The sequence below is a fragment of the Cervus canadensis genome, chromosome 5 (genome assembly GCF_019320065.1).
Source record: "Cervus canadensis isolate Bull #8, Minnesota chromosome 5, ASM1932006v1, whole genome shotgun sequence".
Taxonomy (NCBI): Eukaryota; Metazoa; Chordata; class Mammalia; order Artiodactyla; family Cervidae; genus Cervus; species Cervus canadensis.
The window spans coordinates 8,142,716-8,158,973 of record NC_057390.1 but is presented as its reverse complement, the minus strand read 5'-3'; positions in this window follow the sequence as shown (position 1 = coordinate 8,158,973).

Below are 16,258 nucleotides of genomic sequence, written 5' to 3'. Positions count from 1 at the left end.
GTGCTTGTCAATGGGTCCTGATCCTAAATGCGTTTATGCCTGATTAATTGTCAGTATTGGGCAGGAGTTTGCTCATTAGCTCCTTGCAGGGCCCATTTGAGATTGCCATGAGCTTCATTTAGAAATGATATGCTAACTGGTGATAAACTGAATTGAATTTTTGTCTTTTGTGAATAGATCCTGTTGAAAATCCTATATGAAAATCTTCCAAGAGTACTGCATAAATTAATATTATTCTGTTATAAAGTTGCCGCTTTATTATGCTTGCTTCCTTAGTTAAATAAAATCTTTGTTTCCTCTTCATTTTATACTTTGTTTTCAATCTGCTTAGTACACCCCCCCCAGATATACTGATGCATTCAGTTAATATCATTTCTGTATATAATAAAACAAGTTTGTTTTAGCTCACTTTTTAGGCAGAATTCAAGTTAAATAGAGGACATTTATTGTAAAAAAAAATGTATATTTAAACCATTAATCAGAACTCTATAAAGCAATGTATGCTGCATTTTTCCTTTAAATTCATTAAAATTATTAGAAGACCTAATTGTAGACCTGCTTTATTTATATATATTGTTATACTTATGGGCTTAGGAAAAACTCCTTGAAAGCACCTAGGAAGGTGCGCGCTTAGTTGCTCAACTGCGTCTGGCTCTTCGTGACCCCATGGACTATAGTCCGCCAGGCTCCTCTGCCCATGGGGACTGGCCAGGCAAGAATCCTGAGTGGGTTGCCATGCCCTCCTCTAGAGGATCTTCCCAACCCATGGATCGAACCCAGGTCTCCCGCTTTGCAGGTGGATTCTTTACTCTCTGAGCCTCCAGGGAAGCCCAAGAATACTGGAGTGGGTAGTCTACCCTTCTCCAGGGGATCTTTCCGACCCAGGAATCGAACCGGGGTCTCCTGCATTGTAGGCGAATTCTTTACCATCTGAGCTACCAGGGAAGCCTCCAAAGCACTGAACAGGATCATATTAACAGGCATAGACAAATTAGTTCAAGAAAGAGAACTCAGAACTGGGTTCCCATCCATAATTATTTCTAATTCATTATTTTCAAGTCATAATTTTTTGTCTTGTTGTCATTGTTATTATTATTATTTGCATTAAGCCTGACAAGGACTAAATTCTGTGATAAAAAAGGCTATCTGCTTAAGAATCACAAGTTAAAGTAGAAATTTTCAAAATTATTGAAGCACCACTAAGCTTAAGAATCACAAGTTAAAGTAGAAATTTTCAAAATTATTGAAGCACCACTAAGAAGTTATTTTTATTAAGCTTATCTCTACGTTCTAAAAATAGACTAGCTTCATCAATGTAGTTGCTATTCTGATTATCTTAAGTAAAAGAATTAAAATAAGAAAAATGGATAAAATACTTTTAGTTTAGGGCCCCTACAAGAGAGAAAGAAAAATTATGACAAGGTATAGAATTTTGTTTCAGAAGAGATATGCAATTATGTTAACTAAGGAAGTCACCACTAGAAATAACTATATATATAATATAATTATAATTATATATTTTATATATATATATATATATATATATATATATATATTTAAGAATCAGGGTTTCCCAGGTGGCACTAGTGGTAAAGAACCTGTCTGGAATGCAGACGTGGGTTTGATCCCTGGGTCAGAAAGATTCCCTAGAGGAGGGCATGGCAACCCACTCCAGTAGGTAGAATCCCATGGGTAGACGAGCCTGGTGGGCTACCATCCGCAGGATCGCAAAGTTTAGGATACAACTGACCCAACTTAGCACAGCACAGCACAAGGATACAACATTCAAAATTATTAACCCTAATTAATATTATCCATAATCATAAAATACAGCTGATAACCATCATTAAATAAAACAGAGTTTTCTTCTTATTTTTTGTCTTTGATTTTAAAAAAAAGCTTTGGAGTTTCTACTGAAAGATATGATAAAATGCTAAGGAGAATTCCAATTATCCCACACATAGAATAAAAAAAAATTGAGCAAATTGTGGGAAAAGTACATCCTTATGGGCATTGAGGATAATTAAAGATTTTACATACTCAAATCAGTCGTGTGCATAAAGAAAAAGTTCCTTGTTTAGTGATAGTTTATGGTTGTCACAAAGACATACTGAAGAAAATAATAGAATTTTCTTATTTGGTTAAAATTTACAAAATAACACATCCATTCTTGGAAAGGAGAGTATCTCTCAATGATAATTTATCCTCAAATGACCCACAGATGATATTATTTTTTTGTCTTTTTTAAGATGCAATTTAAGGACATAGAGTTTTCTCTTAAATTGTCATAGAAGATAGGAATACAGCATTCCTGAAATCTCTTTTTCTCTAAAAAGTTGCACTGTCCTCATTATGCAATGATTTAATTTAAGGAGTTCTATAGCTACATTCACACATGACCAAGGTGAAATTAATTATGTATTAATTTTTATCACATTAAGATGAGTATACACTAGAATATTGATTTGAGTCTATTTCCCAATACATGTCATAACAAAAAAAATAACAAACTTCTATGAATGCAAAATAAGAATTCACAACAGAATCTATCCTATGCTTATTGGAAATTTGATCTTCAGGAACCATTGAAATAATAGTGGGATGTGAATTTCCTCTTCTGCTATCTTTGATTTCTAAAGTTATGAGATCCTTCCATCCATTCAAAAGATTCCCTTGAAGGATATGATTTTTCTTGGACCAGCTGAAATTCAGGTCTCAGTTTATCTATCCAACTTCCACAATTGCTTTTACAAGACTCACACATAGACAATTGTAGTCATTGCTCCTTTCTGGACTGACATGGGATTTTTTCTGCCTCTCCTTTTCTTACAAATATCAGGAAAAACTGCTATTATCTCAAACTTCAAGATTATATCTGCTGACTTTTCTTGGTCCCTTTCAGTCCCACTAGCTTCGTGCATTCCTGAGTACTCTTGAGACATGACCTTCCCTTCCCCCGCCCCATACTAAAACTCCTGTGACATTTTTATTGTGCCTATCTTATTTTACTTACCTTGCAGTAAAGCTATTTCTGGCTTGAGTACAATCACAGAATCCAAAGATATAGGAAGGTATCCTCCTTATTAACAGAGAGAAAGCAAATACAGTAATAGCAAATTCCATAATGAGATATGAAAACAATATTTTGTCTAGTTGAGGAAGGATGTGAAAAACACCTGGGAGTGAAATTGATGGGTTGTTTGGTAAGTTTTATGTTAACTTTTAAAATTACATGCCAAACTTTTTCAAAGAGGCTAGATCATTAAATACTTTCACCAGTAACAAAAGAGAGTTGTAGTTTCTTCACATTCTTAATTGCATTCATGTTATTTATTGTTTAAAATAAAGAAATCTTTCTAGTAGGAGTGAATTTGTATTGTTTTCTTAATTTGCATTCCCCTATATGTAATATGTGTGCAACTTTTCATGTGATTTCTAACCATCCATATATTTTCTTTGGGAGAATACTTATCCAACTATTTTACCCAATTTTATACATTATTTTTATTATTTTTAGATTGTAAATTTTCTTTATATATTCTGAAAACAAGTTCTTAGAAATATATGATTTGCAAACGTTTTCTTCCAGTTGTATCTCACCCTTTACTCTTTAAAAAAACATTTATCTATTTATTTGGCAGTGTCTTAGTTTCAGCATGGATCTAGTTCCCTCACCAAAGATTGAACCTGGGCCCCCTGTATTGAGGGCACAGAATCTTAGCCACTGGACCACCAGAGAAGTCCCCTTTTGTCTTTTAATTTTTTGGTGGCATCTTTCAAAGTTTTTTTTTTCTTAATTGATGAATTCCAATTTATCTCTTTGTTGTTGTTTTGGAGTCCAAAGGTCTTATCCTAACCCAGGGTCACAAAATTGTCTCCTACGATTTCATCTAAAGTGTTATTAGAGCTGATTCATTTTTGAGTTAGTTGTGTATGATGGGATGTGAGAGTTTACATTAATCTTTTGACATGTGGGCATCCAACTGTCCCTGTACTATTTATATAAGACTATCCTTTCCTCCATGAATTGTCCTGACACATTTGTTGAAAATCAATTGGCCATAAGCGTGTTTGTTCCAGGACTCTCAATTCTGTAACATTGATCCATATGTCTATCTCCACACCAACCACACTCTGTCTTGCTTACTGCAGCTTTACAGTAATTTTGAAGTTGGGAAGTGTAAGTCCTTCAACTTTATTCTTCTCTTTCAAAGTTATTTCAACTTTTAGGTACTAAGCAAAGGTATATAAATTTTAGGATTAGATTGTCAATTTTTATAGAAAAATATCACTCAGATTTTGATAGAGTGTGTTTAAATCTATAAATCTACTTAGAAAAAAATTGACATCATGAAAATGTTGATTTCTAATTCAAAAAGATGGAATCTCTCTCCATTTAGGTGGTTGTTGTTTAGTCGCTCAGTCGTGTCTGACTCTTTTGCTTCCCCTTGGGCCATAGACTCCAGGCTCCTCTGTCCATGGGATTCTCCAGGCAAGAAGTGGGTTTCCACATCCTCCTCCAGGGCATCTTCCCAACCCAGGGATGGAATCCATATCTCCTGCATTGGCAGGTGGATTCTTTACCACTGAGCCTCCTGGGAAGCCCCAACATTTAGGTAAATCCTCTTTAATGTCTCATAGCAATGTTTTGTAGTTTTCAGTATGTCTTGCTCGTCTATTGTTAAATTTCTAGGCATTTTATTATTATTGATGATTTTGTGAAAAAATTGCATTCTTAATTTTAGTTTCGGACCATTTGTTGCTAATTTTTACCTGTTCTTTTGGTATCGTATCTAAAATAGCAACGGCAAATCCAATGTCATGCATTATCTCCTTTAGGTTTTCTTGCCTCTAGGGTTTTTTAGATCTCCATGTTTATGTGTTTGACATAGTTTGAGCTAATTTTCACATATGGTGTAAAGTATAGGTTCAACTTCATTCGTTTCCATGTGGTTTTCCAGGTTTGCTAGCACCGTTTGTTGAAAAGAATGTCTTATCCTTATTGAATGATCCTGGTACCCTTGTTAAAATTATTTCTGGGTTCTTTATTTTATCCTGTATGCTTATGTGTCTGTCCTTATGCCAGTACCACATTGATTTAATAACTGTCCCTTTGAGGTAAATTTTGAAATTTGGAAGTGTGATTCTAACAACTTTATTGTTTTGGCTATTTGAGGTCCTTGCGATTCCATAGAAATTTTAGAACAGGATTTTCTATTTCTGCAAAACCATGCCATTGAAATTTTGTCAGAAATTTCATTAAATCTATAGATTGCTTTGGATAGCACTGTCATCTTATCAATATTAAGTCTTCCAATCCATGAACACGAGATGTCTTTTTTCATTGGTGTCTGATCTTTTAGAATGTTTTATAGTTTTCAGAGTACAAGTTCTATGGTTTCATGTTTAAATTTACTTCTAAGTATTTTGTCCATTGTAATGCTTTTGTAATTGAAATTTTCTTAATTTCCTTTCCAGATTGTTCATTGTTAGTGTATAGAACCACCACTGATTTATTACGGAATTGATTTTGTATGCAGCAACTTTACAGATTTTATTTGTTAAATTTCAATAATTTTTGTGAAATCTGCATGGTTTTATACATATAAGGTAATGTAATCTGTGAACAGAAATAATTTTATTTTTTAAATTCCAACTTGAATGCCTTTTATTTCTCTTGCCTGCTGCTCTGATTAGAACTTTAAATACTAAGCTGAATTGAAATGACAAAAGCAAGCATCTTTATTTCTGATCTTAGAGGAAAAATTTTGTCTTTCACAATTAAATATTAGGTTAGCTGTGAGGATTTTATAGAGAGTTTTTAATAGTGTTGAGAAATTTTTTCTTCTATTCCTTGTTTAGTTAGTACTTTTATCAAGAAAGGATATTGAACTTTATCAAATTTATTTGCATCAAGTATCATTCATTCTTTTAATTTATTCTAGTTCCTTAAAGTGCAATTATGTTATTGATTTGAGATATTTTTTTTAAATGTACACATTGGATGTCATGAATTTTCCTTTTAGCACTGTTTTGCTGCATTCCATAAGATTTTAGTATGCTGTGTTTTTATCTCAAAGTAATTTTTTAATTTCTCTTCTTTTTTTTTGCTTTGACCAACTAGTTTTTTTAAAGTGTTCACAAATTTGTGAATTTTACAGCTTTTCAAATTGATTTGTACCTTCACTCCACTGTAACTGGAAGTGATACTTTGTACAAAGTCTTGACTAACATTTCAATACTGAAGAATGTCTCATATGCACTCTGTATAACTGCTGTTCTGTAGTTGAATGACTATATGTGTCTGTTAGGTTTAACTGGTTTAAGATGCTTTCTGGTCCTCTAAGTTCTTATTGATCTTCTGTTGTTCTCTCTCTCTTTTTAAAAAATAAAGTTGGAAGTATTGGTGTCTCTACTATTACAGAATTGCCTACTTCTCTCTTCAAATCTGTCAAATATTTCAGTGTATACATTTGGTTATGCTATTTGGTGTGTTTATAATTGCTATATCTTCTTAGTGATTTGACACTTTTGTCATTATATAATGTCCCTCTTTATCAGTTGTTACAGTTCTTGATTTAAAGATTATTTTGCCTGATATTAGTGTATTAGCACTAAATTTGTATTAGCATTAAATTTCTTTTTACATTCATTTGCATTCTTTTACTTTCAAATTGTTTCAAAGTCTTTGTTTAGTAAATCCACTATCTGCATTACCTCAGGAATAGTTCCTATCAATTAATTATTTTATTCCTTTGAATAAATCAAAACCTATTTCTCTGTATTCCTTGTGATTTTTGTTATCAAAAATTGTTATTTGATTTTTAAAATGTTGTAACTCAGATTCTATCTACCCCTTAGGGTTTTCTTTATTTTGATTTTTTGTTATAGTTTTGATCATTGAAGGCTGTTGCATTCCATTTATTTTGAGACTTTTCCAAGCTATTTTTTTTTAAAGACTATTCCTTGTTATATGTACTCATTTTTTTTGTTTATTTGTTTGTTTTTTTAATCTTGTACTAGGCAAATGTTTTGACAAAGATTTCCTTGAAAGCCAGGAGCTGAAAGAGAAAAGCAAACAACTATCACCAAAAATAATAAAAACAATTAAAAAAGGACAAACAACTCTCTCAGTCTTTAAAGACTAGCTCTGTGTGGATGCACTCCTTTAGTACTTATCTAGGTTTGCTCTGAGCCTAGAGATTGGCTGAGGAGAAAGTTAAGATCTTCTCAGGTCTTATGAGCATGCTTTTGCCAGTTCATTCACATGACTTTCCAAATTCTCCTGCATATGCAATTGCCTTTGAATGCCCTAATTTCCCAAAGAGTCCAATTCTAGTTTTAACTCTGGGCTTTAGTTGGTCTGTTGTAGATCTCCATTCAGAATCTCTTGTCATAGGTGTCTGGATTTGTTGTCCTTTGTAGCTTTTATGAGTAGTTCTGGTTGCATGTCCTACCTATGTTCCAAATTATGTGAGACAGAGATGATTAAGTCAGCTATTCATGTATCCCCAGTTGAGTTAGAATAAACACGGTAATTTGAAAATAAATTCTCTGCTCCCTCCATTTGAAGGAGGGGTACTGGTAACCAGGTTTCACAGTCAAGACCTCTGTGTGCTGGGGAGGGGATGAATGAATGCAGAGCAAAAACACTATAAAACTCCTGAACATTTTGAAGATGGCTTTTTCTTGATGGAGTGTTTATTAACTTGATTGTTAATTAACTTGATTGAACTTCTGATTGTGTTCCAGAACTCCTATGAAGTTGATTCACATAGTTCCTCCTGATTTGTTGTTGTTGGGAAAAAAATGTGTGGAGTTTCCTACCAAATCATTTTGCTGACCTCATTCTCCCAAGGATTCCCATCTAGACAAATGGAGAAATCTTTTATCTATTCTCTCATTATCTTCTAAGACCTCTAGGAAGGGGCCAAAATCTTTGTATTCAAGTTCAGCATTTTGTGAACAACTTCTTTTTTCTTTTCATTGTTACATATGTTTTAAGGGATTACCTAATATTATGTATAGATCATGCTCAGACTTTAAATCATGCCCAACTCTTTTCCAACCCTCTGGACTGTAGCCTGCCAGGTTCCCCTGTCCATGGCATTTTCCATGGCAAGGATACTGGATCAGATTGCCATTTCCTCCTCCAGCAGATCTTCCCAACCCAGGGACTTGTATTGGCAGGTGCATTCTTTATCACTGAGCCACCTGGGAAGCCCTATGTATAGATTACCATCCCTTAAAATTGAAAAACTATGAAGGTAAAACACAAAACTTTAATAAATTCATTAGTTTGTCTTATGAATACATAGTTTGGACATTTCTTGGAATTAAGAATATAAGTACTCTTTCTGTTTTTTTTTTTTTTTTTTGAGTTTAGGTAGTATAATGGTGGAATTTTATGTGATTCTTTCAAAATTCTGAAATTTTTCCCATAACCTGCTTCTTTTTCAGTGTGATTTCCATTCCAGCTTCTATTTCTCTAATGATTTTGAATGTCAGTATTTTATTCTCACTTCTAGACTATTAATTTTATGATATTAGTTTAGGCATTTGAGAATAACAATTCTCCTGTTTGTGACTGCTGGTTCTTTTGATATAGGTACATTTTCTTATCTGGTTTGTATCTTTGAATTGTGAGCTCACCCCTACCTTAATTTTCTCCATAAGTGAACTGAATGTCCTATGTTGTAGAATTAACGTATAGATAGTTTTATCTTTGCTTCTGCGAGATCTCTTGGGGGTATCCAGCTTGAGACATACAAAGCATTCCAAGTTAAAATGAATTCCAGCCCCTCAAACTGAGTGTGGCATAGATTTACTGTTTCTATTTCTCATAGAAAATGTTTTCACACCAGAGTTTTGAAAGTGAAAGCTTATTTTCTTCTACTGTGGGATGGTGGAGTGGATGTTTTATTTGACCTTTTGATGAAGTGAGCAGAATTTCTAGATTCTTAATTTTAAGCAAGCAGTCTCAGTTGCAAAACCCTACAATAGTTTTCAACCTAAAAGAAGCTCCAATGGTTTTTCTCATTTTCTCTCCATTTCTCAAGTTTCAATTTCTATTCCAAACAGATGAAGGCTATTTCCCATGAGAAGTTCTTTTCATTTCATTGATTAATTACATCTCATATAAAAGCACAAAATTTGTGTATGCTCCAGACAGTTGAATAATGTCAAAATAGAATAGTCAGTAAATATTCACTTTGTGAAATTTCAGATTTAAACCAATGCTGATGAATGAGTGCAATTCATTTTTTAAATCCTCCAGAAGACACATAGACATTATTTATCATATTTTCTATACCTAGATATGTCTTAGCTAAATACACAAATAATGATAATATCTAAAATTGCTATTTTATAATGTAATTTAGTGGCCAAGCATACCTATACACAGAGCTGCTCAGAAAAAACAATATAAATCTTTTTCAATGAGATTCTCAAACTCTTTTATCCCTCAGTCTCATAAAAGTGTTAACGAGATGACTAGATACCATCACCGACTCAATGGACATGAATTTGAGGAAATTCTGGGAAATAGTGGAGAGCAGGGGAGCCTGGTGTGCTGCAGTTCATGGGGTCGTGAAGAGTCGGACATGACTTAGTGACTAAACAGCAGCAACAACATGGCTTCTAAAATTAAGACCTCTTTTCCATGTATTCCATTTACTGAAAAAAAATGGAAATTTCACTGTAATATTCTTTTAAAATTTGATGTCTTTTATATTATATAACATCTGATATTTAGTTTAACCATTTGCGTCTGTCTCTCTGTGTCCTTCTCTCTCTGTCTGTGTAAATAATACCATAAGTGATAAGTGTTGAACATCAAATTTAAACATAAATGTCCTACATTGAATATCTCTCCTTACATGTGACATCAGAGGATGAGTACTCTGTAGCCATTAGAATTGTCATAAAGTGCAGATTAAAGGATGATGGGGAGAAATCTAGATGCAGAAGCCCCTGGAGATGTTATCTACATATGGAGGATTTCATCTCATGCATCTCCAGAGTTCTCTTGGTCCTCTCTTCTGATTGTCTCCTTAAAGACCAATTCTTTGGATAACTCAATAGTAAAAAAGTATATCATTACATCTGCAAGATTTTCCCTTACCAAACTGAATTGAAGTCCCTCTCTCTCTCTCTTTTTTTGGTTGACATTTATGGTTGCTATGCCTCTAATAGAATATTTTGAACAGTCCTACGATCTCTGCATTTGTTGTTGATAAGAAGAACACAAGGTCAACCAGCTGAATTAAATAACTCATAAAAGGTATGAGTTCAATAGGGACTTCTTCTGGCAGTCCTGTGGTTAAGACTCCTCCTTCTAATGCAGGGAGTGTGGGTTCGATCCTTGCTAGGAGGCTAAGATCCCACATGCCTTGTGGTCAAACTACCAAAAACATAATACAGAAACAATATTGTAACAAATTCAATAAAGACTTTAAAAATGGTCCACATAAAAAATCTTCAAAAAAAGAAAAAAAACAAAAAGCATTCCATAAACCTATATCTGCCATGTGTGTTTGTGTGTCTGTGTGCATCTATGTGTATGCACCAAGGTTCTTCTTTATTATTCATTTGGCCAGTGTAAATAGCTCGAGGGTAGTGGGGTTTTATATAAGTTGGTATCACCAATGTTAGATGGCATTGAGCTACAATTTGTGTAGGGCTTTTACCAAGAGCTGCCCACGTGGGCTTCCCTTGTGGCTCAGCTGGTAAAGAATCCGCCTGCAATGCAGGAGACCTGGGTTCAATCCCTGTGTTGGGAAGATTCCCTGGAAAAGGGAAAGGCTACCCACTCCAATATTCTGGCCTGGAGAATTCCATGGACTATACAGTCCATGGGGTTGCAAGGAGTCGGACATGACTGAGCGACTTTTATTATTTTGTTATTTACCAAGAGACACCTTCTTTCCCTGTCCTTTTGGTAAGGAGAGATGGGCCTAAGGTAAAAAAGGATCTCTCTCTCTCCTTTTTTTTTTTTTTTTGTGAATTTTGGCCATGGAATTCTCTAGGCCAGAATACTAGAGTGGGTAGCCTTTCCCTTCTTCAGGGGATCTTCCCTACCTAGGGATCGAACCCAGGTCTCCCACATTGCAGGCAGAATCTTTACCAGCTGAGTCACTACGGAAGCCCAAGAATACTGGAGTGGGTAACCTATCCCTTCTCCAGCAGTTCTTCAGGACCCAGGAACTGAACCAGGGTCTCCTGCATTGCAGGCAGATTCTTTACCTGCTAAGCTACCAGAGAAGCCCAAAAGGATAGACTAATTCAGTTTAATTCTAGGGGCCTAGGGGTAGGGGATTTAATCCAAATTTGACTTATTCTAATTGCATTTTTTCTGACTTAGTTTTTGTCACCCTTGTATATAACACAGGCACGTTTCACCAACGTCAGTCACGCTTAAACCACACACACAGTTGAAATCTTAGGTGGTGCCTCTTCAATATCAGTAAGTTCTGTGATGCTCCACATGTCACACTTCTTAAAAGAAAAACTTGGGACCCTAGTTATTTATTCTCCACTTTTCTTTCCTCTCTTCCCTCAAGGGGTTTGACAGATTCTAATTTTTTAACATAGAAACCTGGTAATACTTTGAGTCTCCATGATAACACCTTTTGAAACGTGCCGAGGCACTGAGATTCCTGAACGTATTTTGTGGCCGTGTTGTGGTGTGACTAGTTTTGGTTTGCTGTCTGCGTTTTTAGCAGCAATCCCCAACCTTTCTGGCACCAGGGACTGGTTTTGTAGGAGACAGTTTTTCTACGGGCAGGGGTTAGAGGGATGGTTTCAGGATGGTTCAAGCACATTGCATTCATTGCTCATTTCATTTCTATTATTACATCAGTTCCACTTCAGATCATCAGGAATTAGGTCCCAGAAGTTGGGGATCCTTGGTTTTATTGTTGTTGCTATTAAATTGCTAAGTTGTGTCTGTCTGTTCTCGACTCCATGCCAGACTCCCGGTCTTTCACTATATCCCAGAGTTTGCTCAGAATCACATTCATTGAGTCAGTGATGCTATATAATCATCTCATTCTCTGCCACTCCCTTCTCCTTATACTTTCAATCTTTCCCAGCCCTGGTTTACAGCATCTCTAAATGAGTTCCAAGCGGGATTTTACCATGATGCACCAACAGCCAGGACTGGGTTTGCTCTTTACTTTTAGAATAAATATGATTTCCCACAAAGGGCCTTTTTTTGTCATCACTACCTGCACGTTAGAAGGTTGAAGCCAAGTAGGTGCTGTCCAAAATGGGGATCTAGATGAGCAGATAGCAAAATTGTTTTCCTCCCAAAGAATCCTTTATACTGACCATAGCTTTGTAGATCTGCCTCTAGCAGGGAACAATAGCTGCGGTAAGATAATTTGGCCCTTATGGCCAGTGTGGGAAGCTGAACCAGACTCGCTCTTGAGGTAGGCAGTATATGAAACCCACCTGGGGATCTTGGGAAAGTCTGTCTCACACTCTCTCTGTGCTCCGTTTTGTTTAGTTTTCCCACTGCCAAAGCCCCATGAACTCAGAGGACATTTAATCTTTCCAGGTTCCCCACCTGTAATGAAATAGACAAGTGCAAGAGCCCCATTAAAAGAGCTCAAGTACAATGGCCCCTCAACCATTAAGTTTAAACCAGTTGAAGACCTAACCAGCTAACCAGTCTCATCAGAGCTGGTCCCTTAACCACAAATCTGGAAGCAATATTTTTCCCTCATAAATGCCATTCCAAAGATATGCTCTTTGATGTTTTCAAATGTAAATTATCAAAGGAAAACATGGTGATAACACACGACTTATTTTATACCCACACATCAATAGGAGAGTCTTTTAGAGAAATGTTTCTGTGGCTGGTCTCTGTCCTAGCTGTACCAGACTGGGGAACTGGTCCACGGACGATGCAACAGCATGTTGTTGGTGTTCACTTGTTAAGTCGTGTCAGACTTTTTCCAACCCCACGGACTGCAGCATGCCAGGATCTCCTGTCCTTCACTATCTCCCAGATTTTGCTCAGATTCATGTCCATTGAGTTGGTGATACTATTTAACCATTTCATCCTCAGCCACCCTCTTCTTCTTTTGCCTTCAACTTTTCCCAGCCACACCGTGACTGGGGTATAATTTTGATTGAATCGCTTTTTATATCTCTCAGGAAAGTTGGATATCAGAAACACTACCTGTGAGGCCAGTTTATATGCATATAGTCTTTTTAAAAGTGTAAGCCTTCAAGAGCAGTTTTATAGAAATCACTAACTTTTGAAAAGGCGCCGGTTTCCTTCTGCCATGAATGATATGTATAGTAGTTTCATATAATGCTACTTTTAATTATCACAGCTCTTTCTTTTAAATATCAAATTTCCCTCTCTAAACTGTCGTGCGTTCTCTTTAGAGGCTTGTCTGTCACTGTAAACGCCATCACTTTATTCCTCCTTTAGAGGCAGTGACAGGCCCACTCTTATCCCGAACTTTATCTCTTTTTCCATCCTTTATTGTACTACAAAGATCCCTTTTTTCATAGTTTACTGCTGTATCCGCTTTCCACACGTGGCAAATGATTGCCTCGGTAAAGGTATTTTCTGTTTCAATCTTACATTTTCCCAAGGGAGAACAAAAGGGACAAGCTTTCTGAAGTTGGTTTCACTGAGAAAATTGTTTAGAATTGCCTCATTCCTCAGCAGATTAACGAATGCATACAACCCCAGCTTAAGTGCTATTGTACAACACAATTTGTCCATTATACTTTGTCCTTTCCATTTAGAAAACCCCTCACCAATTAAAGTAATACAGCCTTCCAATACCTGCTCCCAATTAAATCTGAGCTGTATTACCTGCCCTGATGCAGCTGGTCACAGAGTCCTACCACTTACCCACATTCATTAGGGCTGTTCATTATCAAGGCGATGGTGGCAGGAATTCAAGCCCTGGCCTTTCTTTTAGGGATCACCAAAATTATCAGCTTTCCACCCGAGGCCCCAATAAGGACAGGATTAAGGGAACGGAGAGGGAATTCATACAGTAGCAAACTTGCATTGTTTCTGCCCCACTCCTGTCTCTAACACATCCAAGAGATACAGTCCAGGTACAAAAGAACACTCATCTTAATTAAAGGATCACTTTTCCCTCACTTTGCAGCCTGAAGCGCACCCCCTCCAGCCTTGTTCCCCCCATCTTTCTCGCCCTCTGCCTTCAAGCCCTTTTTTTAAAACCACAGTGAGAAACGTCATGAAAGGCTTTGAAAGTGACCAAGAAGCCCACTTACTGGGATCTCTGTTATTGAAGTGCAGGGTTTTCTAGCTTCAGGATGGACTCCGGTTTGGAGAAGTGTTATTTTTGTATCCGTGGCTTAAAACGACCCTGAAAAGGATGAAAGTATGGATGGAGAAAAGGTGCTGAAAGTTGTGATTTGATTACACACATAGGATAATGCTGTGAGTGGGGTCTCCCAAATACATTTAATCTACTATGAACAATAAACACACCTCTACAACTTACACCCTGTACTTTCATTTTGAAGAAGGAAATACAGTTCTTAGCTCTTTGGAAACTCCGGCAGTTCATAGTCATCATTATTAGAAAAAACAAAATCAAGTTGGGGGTGGGGGTGGATGCCACAAATGGGAAAAGATCACAGGTTAAAAGGAGGCAGTGTATTTAAAAGCACTAGAGAGAAAACACAAGCTGGCTGATAGGGTAGCAAAATTCGGGTCCTGAGACTCTTGACAAAGTAAATGTCATGAAGTCTCGACTAAGACGGGTCTGTCAGTCCTGTAGAGACCAGACCTGGAGTGTGACCCAGGCACTGGTGGTCCTCAGGGGCAGGGGTCCCAGAGTCAATTTCACTCATCTCATTTGGAGGGAAGAGACTGAGTTCCTACATCAAAATATCCTTTTAATTAAGAGATGGAATTAATATATATCCTCTACTGAATTCTGGAATAATCATCCATCCTTTAGTAAGTAGCATTTTTAAAGGGACTTCAATGACCTCCGTGTCTCTAATGAGCAGGCTCTGTGGGGAAACCCTGATCCCAGGAAAAATCTGGACGTTCACAAAGGAGCATATAGATGCTGGCTGGATAATCAGTGAAAATCCATCTTAAGCAATCTTGGGATCAACTTTACTATAAGTCTTTATTGTATACATACAAATCTTATCAATGAACAGCACTGTATGCATATCCATGACTTTTTTTTTTTCTTAAGGGTGGGGGAGGTTGTATATTAGTGTTTTCCTCTCAATTAACTTCCAGGCAATTTTCCCAGCTAAATGCATAACATCTTTGGCAAGATGCCAAACAAAACCTTAAGACCCAACACTAAATTCTGCACTTATACAGGGAGCTTAGATTTTCATGCGGTGAACTGGAAGCCTGCCAGCAACTCCCACTATAAACCCAGCAGTGGGAAAGCTATATATTTTTTTTTATCAAGAAACTCTACTTTAGATTTCCAAGACCACTTGAAAATTGCACTATTTTAATGTGCCTTTTAGACAAAATAAAAGAAAGATTTAACCTGCTATTAAATTAACCCAATTAGCTATTTATTCCATGTAACCTTACACTTTGGATGGTGTTAAATCAAATATGCTGGCAGGGAGTGAATTTTTTTTTTTTAGTGAATTATGGAAATTACAGGATGCATTCAGACAATAAGTTCTTATGCCTTTTTCCTTATCCTTTTTGCTCTCACATGATTATTAGAGTACTTCTTAAAATTTTTCCTTTTTCTAATATATGAAATGTTGTTACCCACGATACAATTGGGCTGAGGGAGCAAGGAGGAAGGGCTGAGGAAATTAACAAGGAAAGGAAAGCTAATCAAATAGAAATGTATACAACAGTCATTGGTCGGAAGGCTTGCCATCAATTCTTCAAGCTTAACTTTTTTGGTGCACTTTTATTTGTATGTTCCATTCAACACATGTGTTCTTCCAATAATGTGGTGCCTTTCATAGGACTCTTAGCAGCCAGGGCTGCTCTGGGTCACAGTCAAGTTCTCTTGATGTTAAATTTAGAACCAAACTCTAGGATCTTGAGTTCATGTCCATTGGGATCCATAAGTTGAGGTAAAAAACACTTTGGAGAACTTGTATAGTGTCTGATAAACCTCTTTCAGCACTAGAGAGCCTTTGGAAAACAGCATTTTGACGATTTAGGAGGCAGTGAACCAGAAACATATGGATTGTTTCCCCTGGAATACTCAGGAGTTTAAAAATTAAGAGAGAAATGCTTAGCCAAACAAAT